Here is a 17,623-nt window from a genome sequence, read left to right on the forward strand (position 1 = left end):
TTCCTTCTCCGAACTGTTTTTTTCCATTTCTACGTTTCCATTTTGTATAATTATCACTTTTCATTTACTTTTTATCATCCACAAAATACTATAATCTTTCTGAAATATTATAGGCTCAGTTTGATAAGTATTATTATGTCGACAAGATCAATAAATGGAGCAGACAACTTTGATAAAAGAATTTAGTGGTTGGCAGAATTGACAAAACTTATCAGACAACGCGTTTTTAACGCGTCTTCACACGGACATAATAATATAGCCCCCTTCATTCTGAAAGCATCCCTTCTTCGCGTTTTCTCTCATCCTATTTGTTCTATAATATTTATGATGTGTTTGTTCTCCTGTATTAAGACAGTGTGTGTTCTCTTTGGAAACACAGTGAGTGAGTTGTACACCACAAAATATTATAGTGGAATTCTTTCATCTTGCCCGTGGTTTTTTACCCTTATAATTTTTATGGGTTTTCCACGTAAATCTCGGTGTCTAATTTATTCTTTATTTTCGGGTTTTATTATCTCAAATTCCACATGTGGGACCAACAAGTGGTATCAGAGCCTTGGTTTAAAATTTCTTAAAATTCTGAGTATGCTTTGTGGTTGCAGCCTAGACCGATCTTCCATATCAGAAAAGATTTTTTTGAGATTTTTTATTTAAGGTGGGATTATTTTGTCTATTCTACTAAAATTGTTGTAGACATAATGGCGGGTAGGTACGAGATAGCAAAGTTCAATGGAAGCAATTTTATGCTGTGAAAAATAAAGATACAAGCAGTTTTAAGGAAGAAGAATTGGTTGACTGCTATTGTAGATAGATCGGTGGAAATTACGGACGATTGAAAGTGGAATGAGATAAATGATAATGATGTTGCCAATTTACACTTGGCTATAGCAGACGAAGTTTTGTCAAGTATCTTCGAGATAAAAACAGCCAACATTATCTGGGATACTCTGACAAAGATGTATGAGGTCAAGTTGATACACAACATGATTTTCTTAAACAAAATGATTTATAATCTAAAAATGGCGGAATCATAATCGATGACCGACCATATCAACACACTAAATATTCTATTTGCCCAACTCACTTCCATGGGGCATAAAATAGGGGAAAATGAACGTGTGGAGCTTCTACTTCAAATTCTACCAGATTATATGATCAAATTATCATCAACATAACCAACAATATTCTTATGGGCTTTCTAAGATTCGACGATGTCTTAACTGCGGTTCTCGGAGAAGAAAGCCGACGCAAGAATAAAGAAGATAGGTTCGTAACCTCGAAGCAGGCAGAGGCTTTACCGATGATAAGAGGAAGATTTATGGACCGTGACTCCAGTGGGAGCCAAAGACGAGGTAGATCAAAATCGAGAAGTAAGAAAAAAAATATTTACTGCTTTAAATGTGGCGGTAAAGTGCACTTCAAGAAAGAGTGTACGAGTATCGACAAGAGCTCTCAAGGAAATGTGGCTAGTACTTCAGGCAGTGGTGAAATATTACTCAGCGAAGCAGCAACAGTTGCAGAAGGCAGACACAAATTTGTGACACATGGATTATGGATTCAAGAGCGACGTGACACATGACATCTCGGAGAGAATGGTTTGATCATTATGAACCAGTCTCAGGAGGATCTGTATTCATGAGAAATGATCATGCCTTGGAAATCGCTGAGGTTGGTACTATCAAAATTAAAATGCTTGATGGCACCATACAGGAGGTACGACATGTGAAAAGACTGACAAAAAATCTTTTGTCCTTGGGGCAATTGGATGACATCGGGTGAAAAACCCGTATCGTGGACGGGATCATGAAAATTGTGAAGGGTGCGCTTGTGGTTATGAAGGCGGAAAAAGTTTCTGCAAATCTGTATGTAATTTTGGGAGAAACACACAAAGAGGCAGAACTAGTTGTTGCATCAATTGGTTCAGGAGAAGAATTAACAGTGTTATGGCATAGAAAGCTCGGGCATATATGAGAACGAGGGTTGAAAATTCTCTCAGAACGGAAGCTGCAGGACTTACAAAAGTGCCACTACCCTTTTGTGAGCACTGTGTTACCAGTAAACGACACAGATTAAAGTTTAGCACTTCTACTGCCAGGAGCAAAAGCATATTGGAACTGATTCATTCGGACGTTTGGCAAGCACCGGTTGTACCCCTAGGAGGAGCAAGATACTTTGTCTCGTTCATTGATGATTTCTCTAGGAGATGTTGGGTGTATCCAATCAAGAAAAAATCAGATGTTTTCCAGATTTTCAAAGATTTCAAAGCGCGGGTTGAACTTGAATCAGAAAAGAAAATCAAGTGTCTGAGGACTGACAATGGAGGAGAATATACCAGTGACGAGTTTGATGCATTTTGTCAACATGAGGGCATCAAAAGACAATTCATAATGGCTTACACATCTCAATAGAATAGAGTGGCAGAGCAGATGAACAGGACCTTGTTGGACAGAACAAGAGCTATGTTGAGGACTGCGGGTATAGACAAGTCATTTTGGGCGGAAGCATTCAACGACGCTTGTTATATTATCAATCGTTCTCCTTCAATGGCGATTAATCTGAAGGCTCCGATGGAGATGTGGACCGGGAAGTCGACAGATTATTCTCATTTGCATACACTTGGAAGTCATGTGTACGTTCTGTACAATGAGCAAGAAAGATCGAAGTTGGATTCAAAATCCAGGAAATGTATCTTCTTGGGTTATGCTGATGGAGTAAAGGGGTTTCGCTTGTGGGATCTTACTGTGCACAAGCTTGCCATCAGCAGGGATGTTATCTTCGAGGAAGATAAAGTAAAGGGAGACAAAGGCACACTGAATTCAGAAACTACTATATTTCAGGTGGAAAATAAGACGGACGAAGGTCAAGTTTCTTGTGAAGCATTACCAGAGCACGAAGAACAAGAACGTTTTGAGTCTGAAGTTTTCAATATGAGGCAGTAAACTCGAGACAGAAGACCACCAGGTTGCCTTTCAGATTATGTCACTGAAAAGCAATATTGCATATTATTATTATCAGATGATGGTGAGCCATCAAGTTTCTACGAGGCTACTCAAAGCTCGGATGTATCATTGTGGATGATAGCAATGCAAGAAGAATTGGAGGCATTAGATAAGAATAAAACTTGGGATCTTGTTACACTACCACGAGGGAGGAAAACCATTGGAAACAGATAGGTCTATAAGATCAAGCGTGATGACAATAACCAAGTGGAGCGGTATCGTGCTAGATTGGTTGTAAAAGGACATGCTCAGAAAGAAGGAATTGACTTCAATGATATATTTTCTCATGTGGTTCGTCTTACAACAGTCAGAGTGGTGCTGACATTATGTGCGGTGTTTGACCTACATCTAGAACAGCTAGATGTGAAAACTGCGTTTCTTCATGGAGATCTTGAAGAAGAAATTTATATGCTCTAGCCAGAAGGTTTTGCGGAAAAAGGCAAAGAGAACTTGGTTTGCAAGTTGAACAAATCTCTGTACGGTCTCAAACAGGCGCCGAGATGTTGGTACAAGATATTTGATTCCTATATCACGAGCCTTTGATACAACAGACTCACTGCAGATCCTTGTACATATTTCAAGAGGTCTGGTGATGATTATATTATTTTACTATTGTTTGTGGACGACATGTTGGTAGCAGGCCCCAACAAAGATCAGATCAAAGTATTGAAGGCACAGTTGGCTAGGTAATTTGATATGAAGGACTAGGGACCTAGCAAACAAGATTCTAGGGATGCAAGTTCACCGAGATAGAAGTAACAGAAAGATTTGGCTTTCCCAGAAAAATTATTTGAAGATAGTTTTGCAACTCTTCAACATGCAAGATAGTAAGCCAATATCGATCCCTCTTCCTGTTAACTTCAAGTTATCCTCGAGATGTGTCCTAGCAGCGAAGCATAGAGGATGGAGATGTTTCAAGTAGCATATGCATCAGTAGTGGGAAGTTTGATGTTCGCCATTATAAATACAAGACCGAACATTGCTCAAGCAGTAGCAGTTAGTCGGTATATGGCAAATCCTGGACGAGAGCATTGGAGTACTGTTAAGAGGATCTTTATATACATTAAGGGTACCTCGAATGCTACATTATGTTATGGAGGATCATATTTTACACTTAGGGGCTATGTCGATTCAGATTATGCAGGTGATCCTGATAAGAGGAAATCTACTACTGGTTATGTGTTTACACTTGCAGGAGGAGCTGTAAGCTGGGTTTCAAAACTGCAAACAGTTATGGCGTTATCTACGACGGAGGCAGAATACATGGTAGCTACTCAAGCTTATAAGGAGACAATATGTATTAAAAGATTATTGGAGGTGTAATGCCCCGAAAATTTAAAAATCCACGCAAACAACATGCATGCAATTATTAAATTCCTTGTGTATTTTAATTAAATGTTTTAATTGCATGAATTAAGTATGTGGTGCATATTTACATGTTTAAAATATATTTTTCTACATGGTTGCATTAAAATATATTTTTTAAAGGTTATTAGAGTTGCGATCGAGGATCGGAGACCGATGACCGAAAATAGAAAATGTTTTTATTAAATAATTGTTTTTAATTATTTAAGTTAAGGGGGATGCTTTTTCTTATTCTTGAAATAAGGGGTTTTTGAGATAATTTTATACGCCGAGACGTAATTTTTATCGGTGTTGGATTTTCAACAAAAATGCAAACGTTCTGGCAACCCGGCTAATAAATTCACAAACTTATTCAAGAAAAATTATTTTTAAATCCTTTAAATATTTTAATTAAGCACTAATCGGACCTAACTAACCTAGTTAATAGGCCTAAGCTATGATTAGTGTTTTAATTATTATTTAAAAACCAATACCCACCCCTTAACCAATCAAAAACTCACGCCACTTTCCCCAAACAATACAAACTCCTTCCTCTCAAATTCACACGGCACACACATCATATTTTCAAGGAAAAATTCGAGAATTGCAAGGGTTCAAGCCATCGTCTTTGTGCCGCCATTCTTCGCAATCGTCAACGTTTAATCGTGCGTTAAATACGCAAAGGCACGCCATACATCTCCTTTTCTCGTCTATCACATCGTAATATTGTTTTGAATCACATTTGTATGAAAAGCATGATGTACTTATGAATATTTTCGAAATATTTCACATACATGTGGTAAACTTATGGTTTTATATCCCAAATTCATGTTTAATATATGTTGAATGGGCTGCCATGATTAGGGAAAGATCAAGTAAGGTTTTTACACGCTTTAGGGTCCTAGACACACACCATACACGCTGCTAGCATGAAGAAAACAAGGCTGGAAACCATGGGCAAAGAACCACAAGAAGGGCCGAGAGTTTTGTAGAAGTGGGTGTATGCTTGTTAAGGTTCAAGGCTCGTGGGTTTGCATGGGGACTCACGGCTTGGCCAGGGCTAGACGTGGGTCAGGGTTAGGTGCAGTCCTAGCAGGGCCATGGCTCAAGGGGAGTGGCTAGGGAAGAGTCCACTTGAGCAAGGACTCTTCCCGAGCGTGCAAAAGGGAAGGGCTGAGAAGAGGGGTTGCGGCTGGCCTGGGCACGAGCCAGGCTGGTCTGTCAGGGTCCCAGGGAGATGGCCAAGGGTTGGGGTGGGGGCTGGAGCGGCATGGTTCGCTGGTGGCTTGAGAACAAGTGGAAAACCGTGAGGGAGCACCATAGCAAGCGCGCAGGTTGTAGCAGTTTGTGCAGGGCTTGCTGGCTCGGCCAGGGGATTTGGTCTGAGCTAGGTCAAGTGGTTAGGGTCCTAGGAGGGTTCTTGAGGGGTTGGTTCAAGGTTGGCTTGGTGGTTGGGGCCCTAGCAGCAAAAACGTGAGAATAGGGAGTTGTAGCAGCAAGGGAACACGCAGGAGTGCTTCTGATCCAGGAGGCTTGTGCGCGTGGCCAGGGGCTGGGCTAGGTCTGGGTAGGGCTGGGCTAGGTCTGGGTAGGGTTGGGCGTGGTCCAGGAAAGATTAGGGTCAGATGGGCTCTGTGGTGGCTCGGCTGGGAGAGTCCTATTTGGGTTAGGAGTCCTAGACATACAAGGAAGCACACACATACACACACACACACAGGCAGATTTTGGGGTCAAGTTCCAGCAAGTTTTGAGCTGGCCAGGGCTGGTTATTTTGGCTGGGCTTGGTCAATAGGGTTCCTAGGTGGGTTGGCTAGGTTTTGGCTCAGGGTGGCTCGGGCGTGACTCGAGTAAATTGGGAGATGGCTCGGTGGGTTCGTTAGTGTGTCAAAAACGAAAATTAAAAGGCTAAAATTGAATCCATGGGTCCACGGGCGTGGCTCATGACTTGGAAGGGTAGAACAAATCATAAAAAGGTTATGTTAAAAATTTGGGATCAAAATAACGAGTTTTGGATTTATTCGGGATTTAATCGCCGCACGAAACAGTAATTAACGAATTAATTGAAACGCCTAGTTTTAAGCATTATAAAATTATAGAAAATTATATTTAAGCTCAAATAATTATTATAAGTCTAATTTTTTAGATTGGGAAATTTATGTTAAAGTTTGGTTTAATTCGGGATTAAAACGCATTAATATGTTACATTTAAAGATTAATTTAAAAATCCTTGATTTAAGATAAATAAAAATATGAGAAAATTCATGTAAGCTTAAATAATTATTTGGGACATGTTAGAGTCAATGAAATTAAGAAAAATTCAAAAACGTGAAGTTTTATGTCTAGGGGTAAAACGGTCTTTTATACATAAAAATTAGTAAACGTCATGGCAGTGCTCTAAATGCTATTTTTATGATATTATGATTGTTTTTAAATGTTTATGAAATATTCATGAACAAATTATGATTTTTAAATGTATATGGGATTTTTATGATTTAAGGAAGACATTTAAAAGACATGTTGCATTCTTGGTTTCAAAAAAAAATTATATGTTATGCATGATTTTTATAAAGTAATGAGAATGTAAACGTTGAAGGAAGTGGAAGTAATTGTGACTAATTCGATAATGTTGGAGATATCGTGAGGGTGACGATCCCAGTGGGAGCCCGACGATCGTATTTCCATTATTACGAATATGAGATAACGGTAAGAACGGAATATCGTGAGGGAAAAATGCCCTAGAGGGAGCCCATTTAAGGGAAAAGGCCCCAGAAGGAATCCCGACGATCGTATTCTATTCGAAAGAGGATAGGCGAGGGCCCAGTTGACCGGTGAGAGTGTTGCTGGTGTCCCCCGCCGCCCAGTACTGCGGTTTCGTGTAGATGGATCCATCGACTTTTTGAGGTTTGAGGAAAGTCACAATTAACGATCTGAATTCAACAAAAGAAAAGGAAAAGGAAAAGGGAAAGGAAAAATGTTTATGATCATGAAAAATATTTTATGTTATGTCATGTTGAGGAAAAGAAAGGAAAATGTTAAGGTTTATGTGATGCATGTCATGAAAATGTTTATACTTAAAGTTGATGCATCATTATCAAAATGTTTCTATTTAAGGTTCATGCATCATAAAAAGGTTTACGAAAATGTTCATGTTTGAAGTTTATGCATCTTCATGAAAACGATATTTTAAGTACAAGTATTTTTCACTGTTATATTTTGACTGTATTACGTATTACTTGTTACCAATATTATGGTGTGTTAAGTCTTTAGACTCACTAGGTGTGATGGATGCAGGTGAGGTTGAGGGTGGGCTTGACGGATTATTTGACTGGACTGAAGGCGCACACAACCCGAGGACCAGCGCTTTTACTTTTTCCGCATTTGCGATTTATGAATCATGATTTATGCGAAAGATTTTAAAACTATTTATTTATGCTTTTGAGAGATTTTTGAGAGGTTTAGTATGTGTTATATTTTTCAAAATTATTGCTTTTTAGGCTTGGTAAAACAGTTGACGATTTCATTTTATGATTATTGCACTTGGTTTTTAAAAATGTTAGATGGATGATGTTTTATATTAAAAGGGTAAAATATTTTATAAAAATATTTTCATGTGATAAATATACATGGCCGAAAATTTGGTGTTTTAAAAAAAATTTCTAGTACTTTTAAAGCAATAAAAAAGGCAGACGTTTCAGGAGGAGATCGGGCACAAACAAGAGAATGTTTCTTTGTTTTGTGACAGTCAGAGTGCCTTGCACATCGCAAGGAATCCAGCCATTCATTCCAGGACGAATCACATTGGAGTACAATTTCACTTTGTGCGAGAAGTAGTAGAAGAAGGAAGTGTGGATATGTAGAAAATCCATACAAAGGAATAACATAGCTGATTTTCTGACCAAGCCAGTAAATATTGACAAGTTTGAGTGGTGTAGATCTTCAAGTGGCCTAGCGAAAACGTAAGCAGCAGGGAATGACAAGATGAAATGTTGTGAGAGATGTGTTTGATTCTCAATTAAGTCTCCAAGTGGGAGAAATGTCGACAAGATCAATAAACGAAGCAGACAAGTTTGACAAAAAAATTTAGTGGTTGGCAGAATTGACAAAACTTATCAGACGACGCGTTAAAAACACGTCTTCACACGGACAAGAGGCTCTATAAATAGAGCTCCCCCTTCATTCTGAAATCATCCCTTCGAGTTTTCTCTCATTCTATTAATTCTATAATATTTGTGAGGTGTTTGTTCTCCTGTATTAAGAGAGTTTGTGTTCTCTTTGGAAACACAGTGAGTGAGTTGTACATCATAAAATATTATAGTGAAATTTTTTTCATCTTGCCCGTGGTTTTTTACCATAATAATTTTTAGGGGTTTTCCATGTAAATCTCGGTGTCTATTTTATTCTTTATTTTCGGGTTTTATTATCTCAAATTCCGCACGTGAGACCAACATATTAAGGTTGGATTATTTATTAATATTTTTTTGCTTTGATTCGCAAATTTGATATTGATTATCTCTTTGACTATTTTTACTGTTTGCGTTGGAGAAGAAATCCATGCCTTGAAGATGGATAATAACTATCCGGCTACACTCAAAAAGAGTAATCACCAAAATACCCCTGATTGTAAATACAAAAATTGCAAGTGGGTCTTCTACACGTCATTGTCTTAATTTCTTCAGAAGAATCGTGCAGATGACTGCTGCTGAATCGCTTCGAAATTGAAATGAGTCAACCAAATCCTCATTTCTAAGACAGATCTGAAGAAATTTAAAGCTTATTCGATGGTAAAACGTAAGAAATTACAGCTTTGAAATTATGTGTGATTATTGATGTTGCATCTGATGCATAAAGCCTTTGACAGCAGATAAATCTGAGGAACATTAGCCACTGATGAACAATTTCTTGTTGTTTGTTTTCGATTTTTGGTACAAATGTATTGTAGAAGCTGAATATTGTTATGTTGTTGTTTGTTTGATTTGTTCTCCTATTGTACTGAGAACTTGTTTTTTTTTAAAAAAAAAATCCTCAAAAATTTTGCTCATGTGAGATTGTAGTAGACATTCGTTGTCATTTTGTCTTGGGCTGTTGTACAACAAATATCTCTTTTTGTAACTTGTAGAATTTTTTTGTAATGCTACAGAGTAAAATGATATATAAGAGTTAAAATTTTATTAACTATGTTTCTGAGATTAGTTAATTTTTATGTATTGGCTTGTTCTAACTTTTATTATATTTGGTAAGTAAGTGTGCAAAATGGACCGTAGACGTCATAACATTAGAATTTTCTTGCTGCTACACCAAATGATGATCCGTACAATTTTTATGGTACGTATTTTAATACGACATCGCACAAGATTACTCGTCGAACGACATCGTCAAGCACATAGAACGTCAGCTTCGTACAGCATGACGGAAAGAATGCACAAATGAACCATTTGAGAAGAATTATTGAAACCGGAGATGTTCAATGTGTGGTGAATTTGAGGATGAATAGAAATTCATTTGCACAACTATATTACTTGCTAACTCATGTCGGCGGGCTGGACCATTCTAAATATGTTAGGACCAAAGAAAAAGCGGCTGTGTTTTTGTCTATTTTGGCGCATAATAAAAAAACCGAGTCATCGGTCATGATTATCTACGAAGTGGTCAAACAATCAGCACACATTTCCATGAAGTGTTGGGGTCAGTACTGAAGCTACATACTATACTGTTTGTGAAGCCTTCCCCTGTCGATGAAACCTGCACCGACGAGACGTGGAAATGGTTCAAGGTAATATGAACATTTTCTGAATACTTACTAATTACAAATTCCACTTATAATGTTGTACATACAATACCTTTTATTAGACATCTGATACATATTATTCATTATTTTGTAACTTATTTTGCTAGGTTGTGTTGGTGCTTTGGATGGTACATAAATAAATGTTCATGTGCCTATTTAGAGAAGGGAAAGTACAGAACCAGAAAAGAAACCATTGCAGTGAATGTTTTGGGAGTGTGCAACTGAGATATGAACTTCATTTATACGCTCTGTGGGTGGGAAGGATCGGCAGCGGATGCCCGAGTTCTTCGTGATGCATTATCACGTGATGACGGACTTAAAGTTGAAAGAGGTTAAAATATTGTTTCATATTATCATGTTATTTCACCATACTTTTTAATTGGATTACTGTTTCATTATTGTTTTAAATGGAAATTTATTAACAAAATATATGACTTCGATGGTAGGTTTGTTACTATTTGTGCGACAATGGATATGCAAACGTCCAGGGATTCTTGACTCTATATAGAAGAGTATCATACCATAGGAATGCTTGGGGCAATCACACAAATGCTCCACATAATTATAAAGAACTCTTCAATTGGAGACACAGCAAAGATAGGAATGTGATTGAAAGAGCTTTTGGCTTGCTTAAGAAAAGATGTTCTGTTCTTCGAAATCCTTCTTTTTACCCACTTAAAACTCAGAACATAATAATGGCTTGCATTTTGTTACACAACTTCATCCAATCTCAAATGCCGGATAATCTTGTTGACAAGATTGAAGAGGAGACATTAAGCCCAACGCCACAGAATGAGAATTACTTTATTGAGGATTTTAATTCCTCCGATGCATGGGATATGTTGAGAGATAACTTTGCAATGTCGATGTACCACAACTAAGACAAGTGTTATATGTTATTGTATTTGGATTACACACTTGATTTTCTTTGCTAGTTACGTACTACTGATGTTTGTGAGAACAATTGTTTTGTGAATTATGTATTGGATTAATTGTTGTATTTTAAATTATATTTTCAAATGTGTTTATCACTTTTGCAATATAATGTTGCATCTCTCATTCTAACTTATCACATTAATGTGTAACATGTTAACATAGCAATAACATTTGAAGCAATGGATTAGCACAAGTGTGACTTCGAAAGGTAAAAAAACAGATAAATTGTGTCGTAGTTGGACAGGCCCTGAGGAAGAGGTTCTAATTGTGGCATTGAAAGATATAATAAGCAAAGGATATAAATCGGAGAACGGATTCCGTGATGGCTATTACCTTTATTTGAATCTGCATTGAGGAATGCATTCAAAGATTCAGATTTACGTGGGCATCCCCACATAACTTACAAAATACACTTGTGGAAGTAACAGTATGGATGTTTGATATCAATGCTATCAAAAAATGGGATCGGTTGGAATGACACAGAAAACATGGTCAACGCTATAAATGAGGCATGGGATGCGATACTCAAGGTCATAACTTTAATTAAAGTGTTTTAATTTCATATTTCAAATATATACTCTATTACAATGAAGATATTTCAGGTGGACAATAATGTTCTAGTTATACGTTACAAGCGGTGGCCACACTATAAAGATTGGTGCGAAATCTTTGGCTATGATAGGAAAACAGGTGATCGAGTGGAGACTTTTTCAGCGATTGTTCATGATGTCTTAAATATGACTGAGCATGACCCCATTGACATGGAATTTGGTATGAATGACTTTTACCGCCCACTGGAAAGAGATGGTGAATCAATGTATGTAGCTCAGACTCTCTCTTCAAACCCAAATGGAGTTTCAAAGGTGAGGTCAAAGAAACGCAAGCAATTAGACGAAGTTGACAACCAAATTGTTGCTGCAATCAATAATTTAGCTGACATCACAAAGGAAACAATGTAAAACCTCATCGAATGTATCCGTAATTTAGATTTTTGTACCATTTACATTCACCACTATGAATTTTTTGTGAAATATATCCATAATTAACATATTTCTAATGCAGATTTAAAATAAATCATATCAATGCTTACTTAATATAAGAATGTATGAACCCCCATCCCAAAATTTAGACTCTTCACGAAATCACCATTGAAGAGAAACACATGTTATATAATCGATATAAAATCGCGAGCATGTACACTATTTTGCAGGAAAGTCACAAAGGTGTAAATGGAACAACAGTAAAATCATATTTGCAAGAAAATTACTTACCCTTCACTGCTTTGCAAGGTTCGCTGCTACACGTAATGACTTTTGTTGTATATATGAGTGAGATAATATAAGTGCTCAGATTCTCGAACAAAGAACTCAAGAAAAATTAAGAGTCAGACAATTGTTCATAAATAAATCTAAAATCATGATAAAGGCCAAATAAATAATTCAAGATAAAACTTGTTCGTAAAACTTGCACACAACACATATGTCTCATATGTCAAAAATTATGGAAGTACATGTCATAGAGTTCGACAAAACAATTTTAAGACACCAATATATACACAAAATGCAATATATCAGAATTTCAAGAGAATGACTATAATGAGGAGGAAAAGAACGCAGTTCAACGCACATATGAACCCAAAACAACAACAAACATGATCACGTGAATAAGGTGCGCTCTTCATGCCATGATTTGGTAACTCAAATCTTGTACATGAGATGCCACTGTCCATTTCATAATATTGCTTGCTGGCATGTGGATGAGCTTCTTTCGAAGGACGAGTATATGGCTCTGAGGATGAGTTCATTCACTCCTTCTTACAAAACATTGGGGGTACTAATATGACATGAATGATCTTCCAAATTAGTTGAGTGGTTTTCAGATTTATACGACTGTTCCTCGGTGGGTGTTACATTCCTTCCATGGTACTCAAGATACCAAGAGAAACGGTTCCGATGTTTGAGACCTGCGGGACATATATATTAATAGTGACCAGGACGAGTAGAGTAATCCCCAGCTTTCCGTAATTTCATTATCCCCGTTTCTACAATCGCACTGTGGTGGTGTCTTCCGTTCCATGATACCTATAAATCAGTACCTCAGATTTGAAACCTTCGTATGCAGATTCACAAAATCTAATTACATTGGATGATTTATTCAAGTTACGTTATGTACATCTTTGGTGTAAATTAAGTTTCAAGAAATTATTGGATTCGTGAACATAGTAGGAAAAATTTCAGATTCAAAACACAATCTTTTGTCTATTTTCATAATAGCATTCAAATACAAAAAAATTCGATGAGTGAAACATGACTGAGACAAGAAATTAACATGATACAAAACTAAAAAATTTTAAGCAACATAACCATAAAAAAATGTCTATGCTGCGACAAACTTGTTCAATTTTGTTTCTATGAAACTCGGAATTAAAAGATTACTCGAATAAGAATTTCGAAAATTACTCACAATAACTTTTCCTCACAGGTAGCTCTTGCTTTCTTCCACTGGATCGAACGACGTTGTTATAATCTCTGATATCACCTGTAAAAATAAAAAATAAACTCAGAACAACATGCTCATGCTTTCTGTTGGCTCTTCGCTTCAGATCTTTCACGGATCTCACCTCATCTTTAATCTTGAGGGACTAACCAAATGGAGCGGGTTTCCAATTGGCGTGTGATTTTTTGGCAAACAGGCAGTAGGTTTGGGGAGAAATAAACAATAATGGAAAATAAATTAAAATATAAGATGAAGGGTACTTTGGTCATTACGATATTTATCATGATTTTATCTCTCTTGTTAAATCCACACCACACATAATATTATATATCTCTCAAATTAAATATCTTTATCATATCAAACATTTATCAAACAAATTATTAATCATTCAGTTATCATTTTTAAAATAATAGATATTTTGATAAAACATTAGTAACCAACAAAATTTAGTATAACTTATCACTTGTCACAAAAATTAATATCTTTTTAAAAAAAAAACAAAATTAAACATAAATCACTTTGCAACACTTTTAAACCATAACAAAACATAATCCATGATTTTTTGGTTATTCTTCTTCTGAAAAGTAACATATTTATCTTAACTTAATCTTTAAAACATATTTTCATCAATATTATCCCCAAATATAATTATTAATATGGGGATATTAACCGCAAAATCCTCGATATATATCTCCAGGGTATCCAAACTCCTCATAATCAATGGGTGTCGCAAGATACACAAGAATATTAGTTGGATCCAAAAATGGAACTTGGCCAATAAATGGTCAATTCATCAAGATTTAAGTAAAACATTATGGTCAAAGCTGAAGCAACTAACAATCCTCCAGCCTGCAAGTTTTGTTTCTTTAACAACCTCCTTGTCAATCAAAAACTTGGCACAAGATAAATAATCATTAATCGAATCGAGTTTCTTTGTTCGTCTACCATCGTCATGCCATCGAGTTTTGTTTTACAAGTAAAAATGGATCACAAAACTTCACTAAATATCTATACAAAGGCTAAAGAAATATTCACAGATAAGCCTCACTAACCTAACATCTGCATAAGCAGTAACCCAACCACGATCAAGAAGGATTTTTAACTCATTTCGCCAACGTTTGTCAAGTACCTCCCCATAAGAGCACCCACATTGGATGTTAAAGGGGTGTTATAACACCCCTTTAACACCCACTCTCCAATATGAGTGGGCGTCCCACTCACATGAGAGAGGGTGTGGTATGAACGCCCCTGTGTCAGTTTTTTTTTTAAAAAAAATTCGAAACTTAGCGACGGTTTGGTAAAAACCGTCGCTATTTGCGACGGATTTTCAAAACCCGTCGCTGAACGCGGGCCCCACACACTATTAGTTTAAATTTCAAATTTGTATGTTTAAAAAAAACGGAAATTAAAATAAATTAAAAAATAATGTTAAATAAAAAATTAACGGTTGTCTTTGTTTTTAAAATTAAAAAATTGTTTTAACGGCTAATTAACGGCTAGTTAACGGCTAGTTTATTAAAAAAATAATATATTCATCTATAAATATTCACACACTACACAAATTATTTCAAACAACAAAACATATTATTCTTCACTCCAAAAATCTTCTCTCTTCTATTTTCATCATCTCAAAATCTTTTTTTTCAAAAATTTCTTAAATCCTACTTTGTTCCGAAATGGATGAAAATTACCGAGGGTTTTTTAGAAATTTCGTGAGTTATCCAAAAAATCCGGAAGAAAATACTTCTTCACAAAATTCGGAAATTCCACCAAAATATCCATATTTTCCATACCCACCAAATTATCCACATAATCCATATCCACCAAATTATCCTTACAATTCATATCCACTAAATTATCCATATAATCCATATCCACCAAACTATTCATCTAATCCACATGCAACCAGTATGCCATTTATTTCTCCGACGGAAAATGAACCGGCCACTCCGAACTTTCGTCCCAGAGACTCAATTGTCCGACCGTGAATCCCCAATTGAAGTCGTAAATTTGGAGAATGTGGATTCAAGCGCTGATGGTAGAAAAACGGTCAACCTGGAGAAAGGTTGAAGACGAGGTCATAGCGAGATCGTTTGTCACTATCAGAAATTTTTAATTTTAATTAAATGACACTCATAAAATTAAATTATTTTACGTACTGAATATATAAAAACAAATTATTATTAATATAAACTAATAATAATTTAAATTTCTTAAAAATTTGAAATTGAATTTATTTAATGTAAAATAAGAGTAAGATGAATGAGTGGACATCGGGACCTACAAATAATGAGTGTGAATGTTAAAATGAATGTGGGAGAATAGATGTGTTAATGTAATGTGTATGTGGCATGTGGACCCCATGATTTTTGATGAGGTGGTGGGTGTTATAACATCCACCAATGCGGGTGCCCTAGGCTCCATACACATGAAGTAATCCAGGATTTTGACCATTTTTATTTTTTATGGCGTGGTTATAGCATGGCCATCGGAACAGAAATGGTTAGGTACGTTGTAATTTAATAACATACAAAGTGGTGGGTGGCTGCAGCATATTTGATGGCGTATGTGCATTCGGTGGAATTAAATGCACAACTGCGTTATGAAGAATTAGTGTGGCTGCGCGTTCGTGTTGTGCGGGTGCGCGCCAGCTGTTGTTCTCTTGGGTCAATTTGCACTCGAATGATAGGTAGCTCGATACGATACCACTAAGTGCTCTCTTGAACTCCTTTAATTCGTTGAATAGGCTTGATGCTTCATCTTGAATCATTGTCAAGTTTGCGCATTCGAGACAACAAAGTTTCTTGAAATTCCTTTCAAATATTCACCCGTAATGCCCAGCCAGATTCACATAAGCAGTTATTAATCTTGATTTTTTTACGTCATTGTCCTTTCTGAAAATTTGTACACTATAGGTAGTGATCGCGAACTTCTGACAATTTATAGATTATTTGTACGGAAGATTTTATTCAATAATTCATTTTTGTAACTCTGAGTAGTTTAAGTCAGGGGCGGAGCCAGAATACATAAGTACCTGGGGCTGTCTCTATCGTGTGTTAGAAAGTAATAGATTCAGTTAAAATCGAACCGAGTTTTCTAAAATCGAATTAACCAAACTCTTTTCCGACAAACCGAACCGACCGAACTTTACTATGAAAACATAACAAATCAAATCGAAAAAATCGATTATTTCGATCAGTAACACAATCAACCGAAATTTTAGAATTTTTTTTAAAAATAATCATGTTTCAAATAAAAAAGTGCAATATAAAAATTGGATTAAATAAATTTTCATTTTATTTATTAAAAAATATTTTTAAATATAGTACTATTTTTAATAAATTTTATTAGAAATTGTAATATTTATATCCTTGTAAATTTTATTAAAAATTAATAATATTAATTTTATTTATAAAAGTTTAGTTTGTTAGGTTAACCGAAATTTTATATTAAAAACTAAAATCGAACCGAACTAACTTATATTTTAAAAAATTTTAAAACGAACTTCCGAATAAACCAAAGGTAAGAACAAACAGTTTGTCGCTTTACCAAAAGCTATAGTTAGTAGTAATGGTGCATCTCAAATATTTTAAATCGCACAGAAGCTCAAGCGTCATGGTTCAATCGCTCTACCTAGTAGGAACAATTATTGCACATCAACACCGAACCAAATTTTCAAATTAATTCATTTCGGTATGTTATTTTGGTTGAAAACGATATTTTGTTCACTTATAGACTGTAACTGATATTTGCTTGTTATTTGTTGATATATACTATTTTGGTTTAAAAATAAATTTACAGCTTTATTTTTCTTACTTTTCGAAGTAAGAAAAATTCAATAATCCTAAAATTTTACAACAAATAATTATTTTTAAAATTTCATACTTATTCAATTTTTGGTTATTATAAATAGAAAAATCACAAAACAAGCCGAATAATAATTGCACATCAATAATCATCAAATATTTCATTCAATTGATTATTATTCCAAAAATCTACAACAATGGGTAAAAATTCAAACTCTAAATTCATATACATTATAAGACAATATTATTGCAATTCA

This window comes from Primulina tabacum, chromosome 6, assembly GCF_025594145.1.
Source record: "Primulina tabacum isolate GXHZ01 chromosome 6, ASM2559414v2, whole genome shotgun sequence".
Lineage (NCBI taxonomy): Eukaryota > Viridiplantae > Streptophyta > Magnoliopsida > Lamiales > Gesneriaceae > Primulina > Primulina tabacum.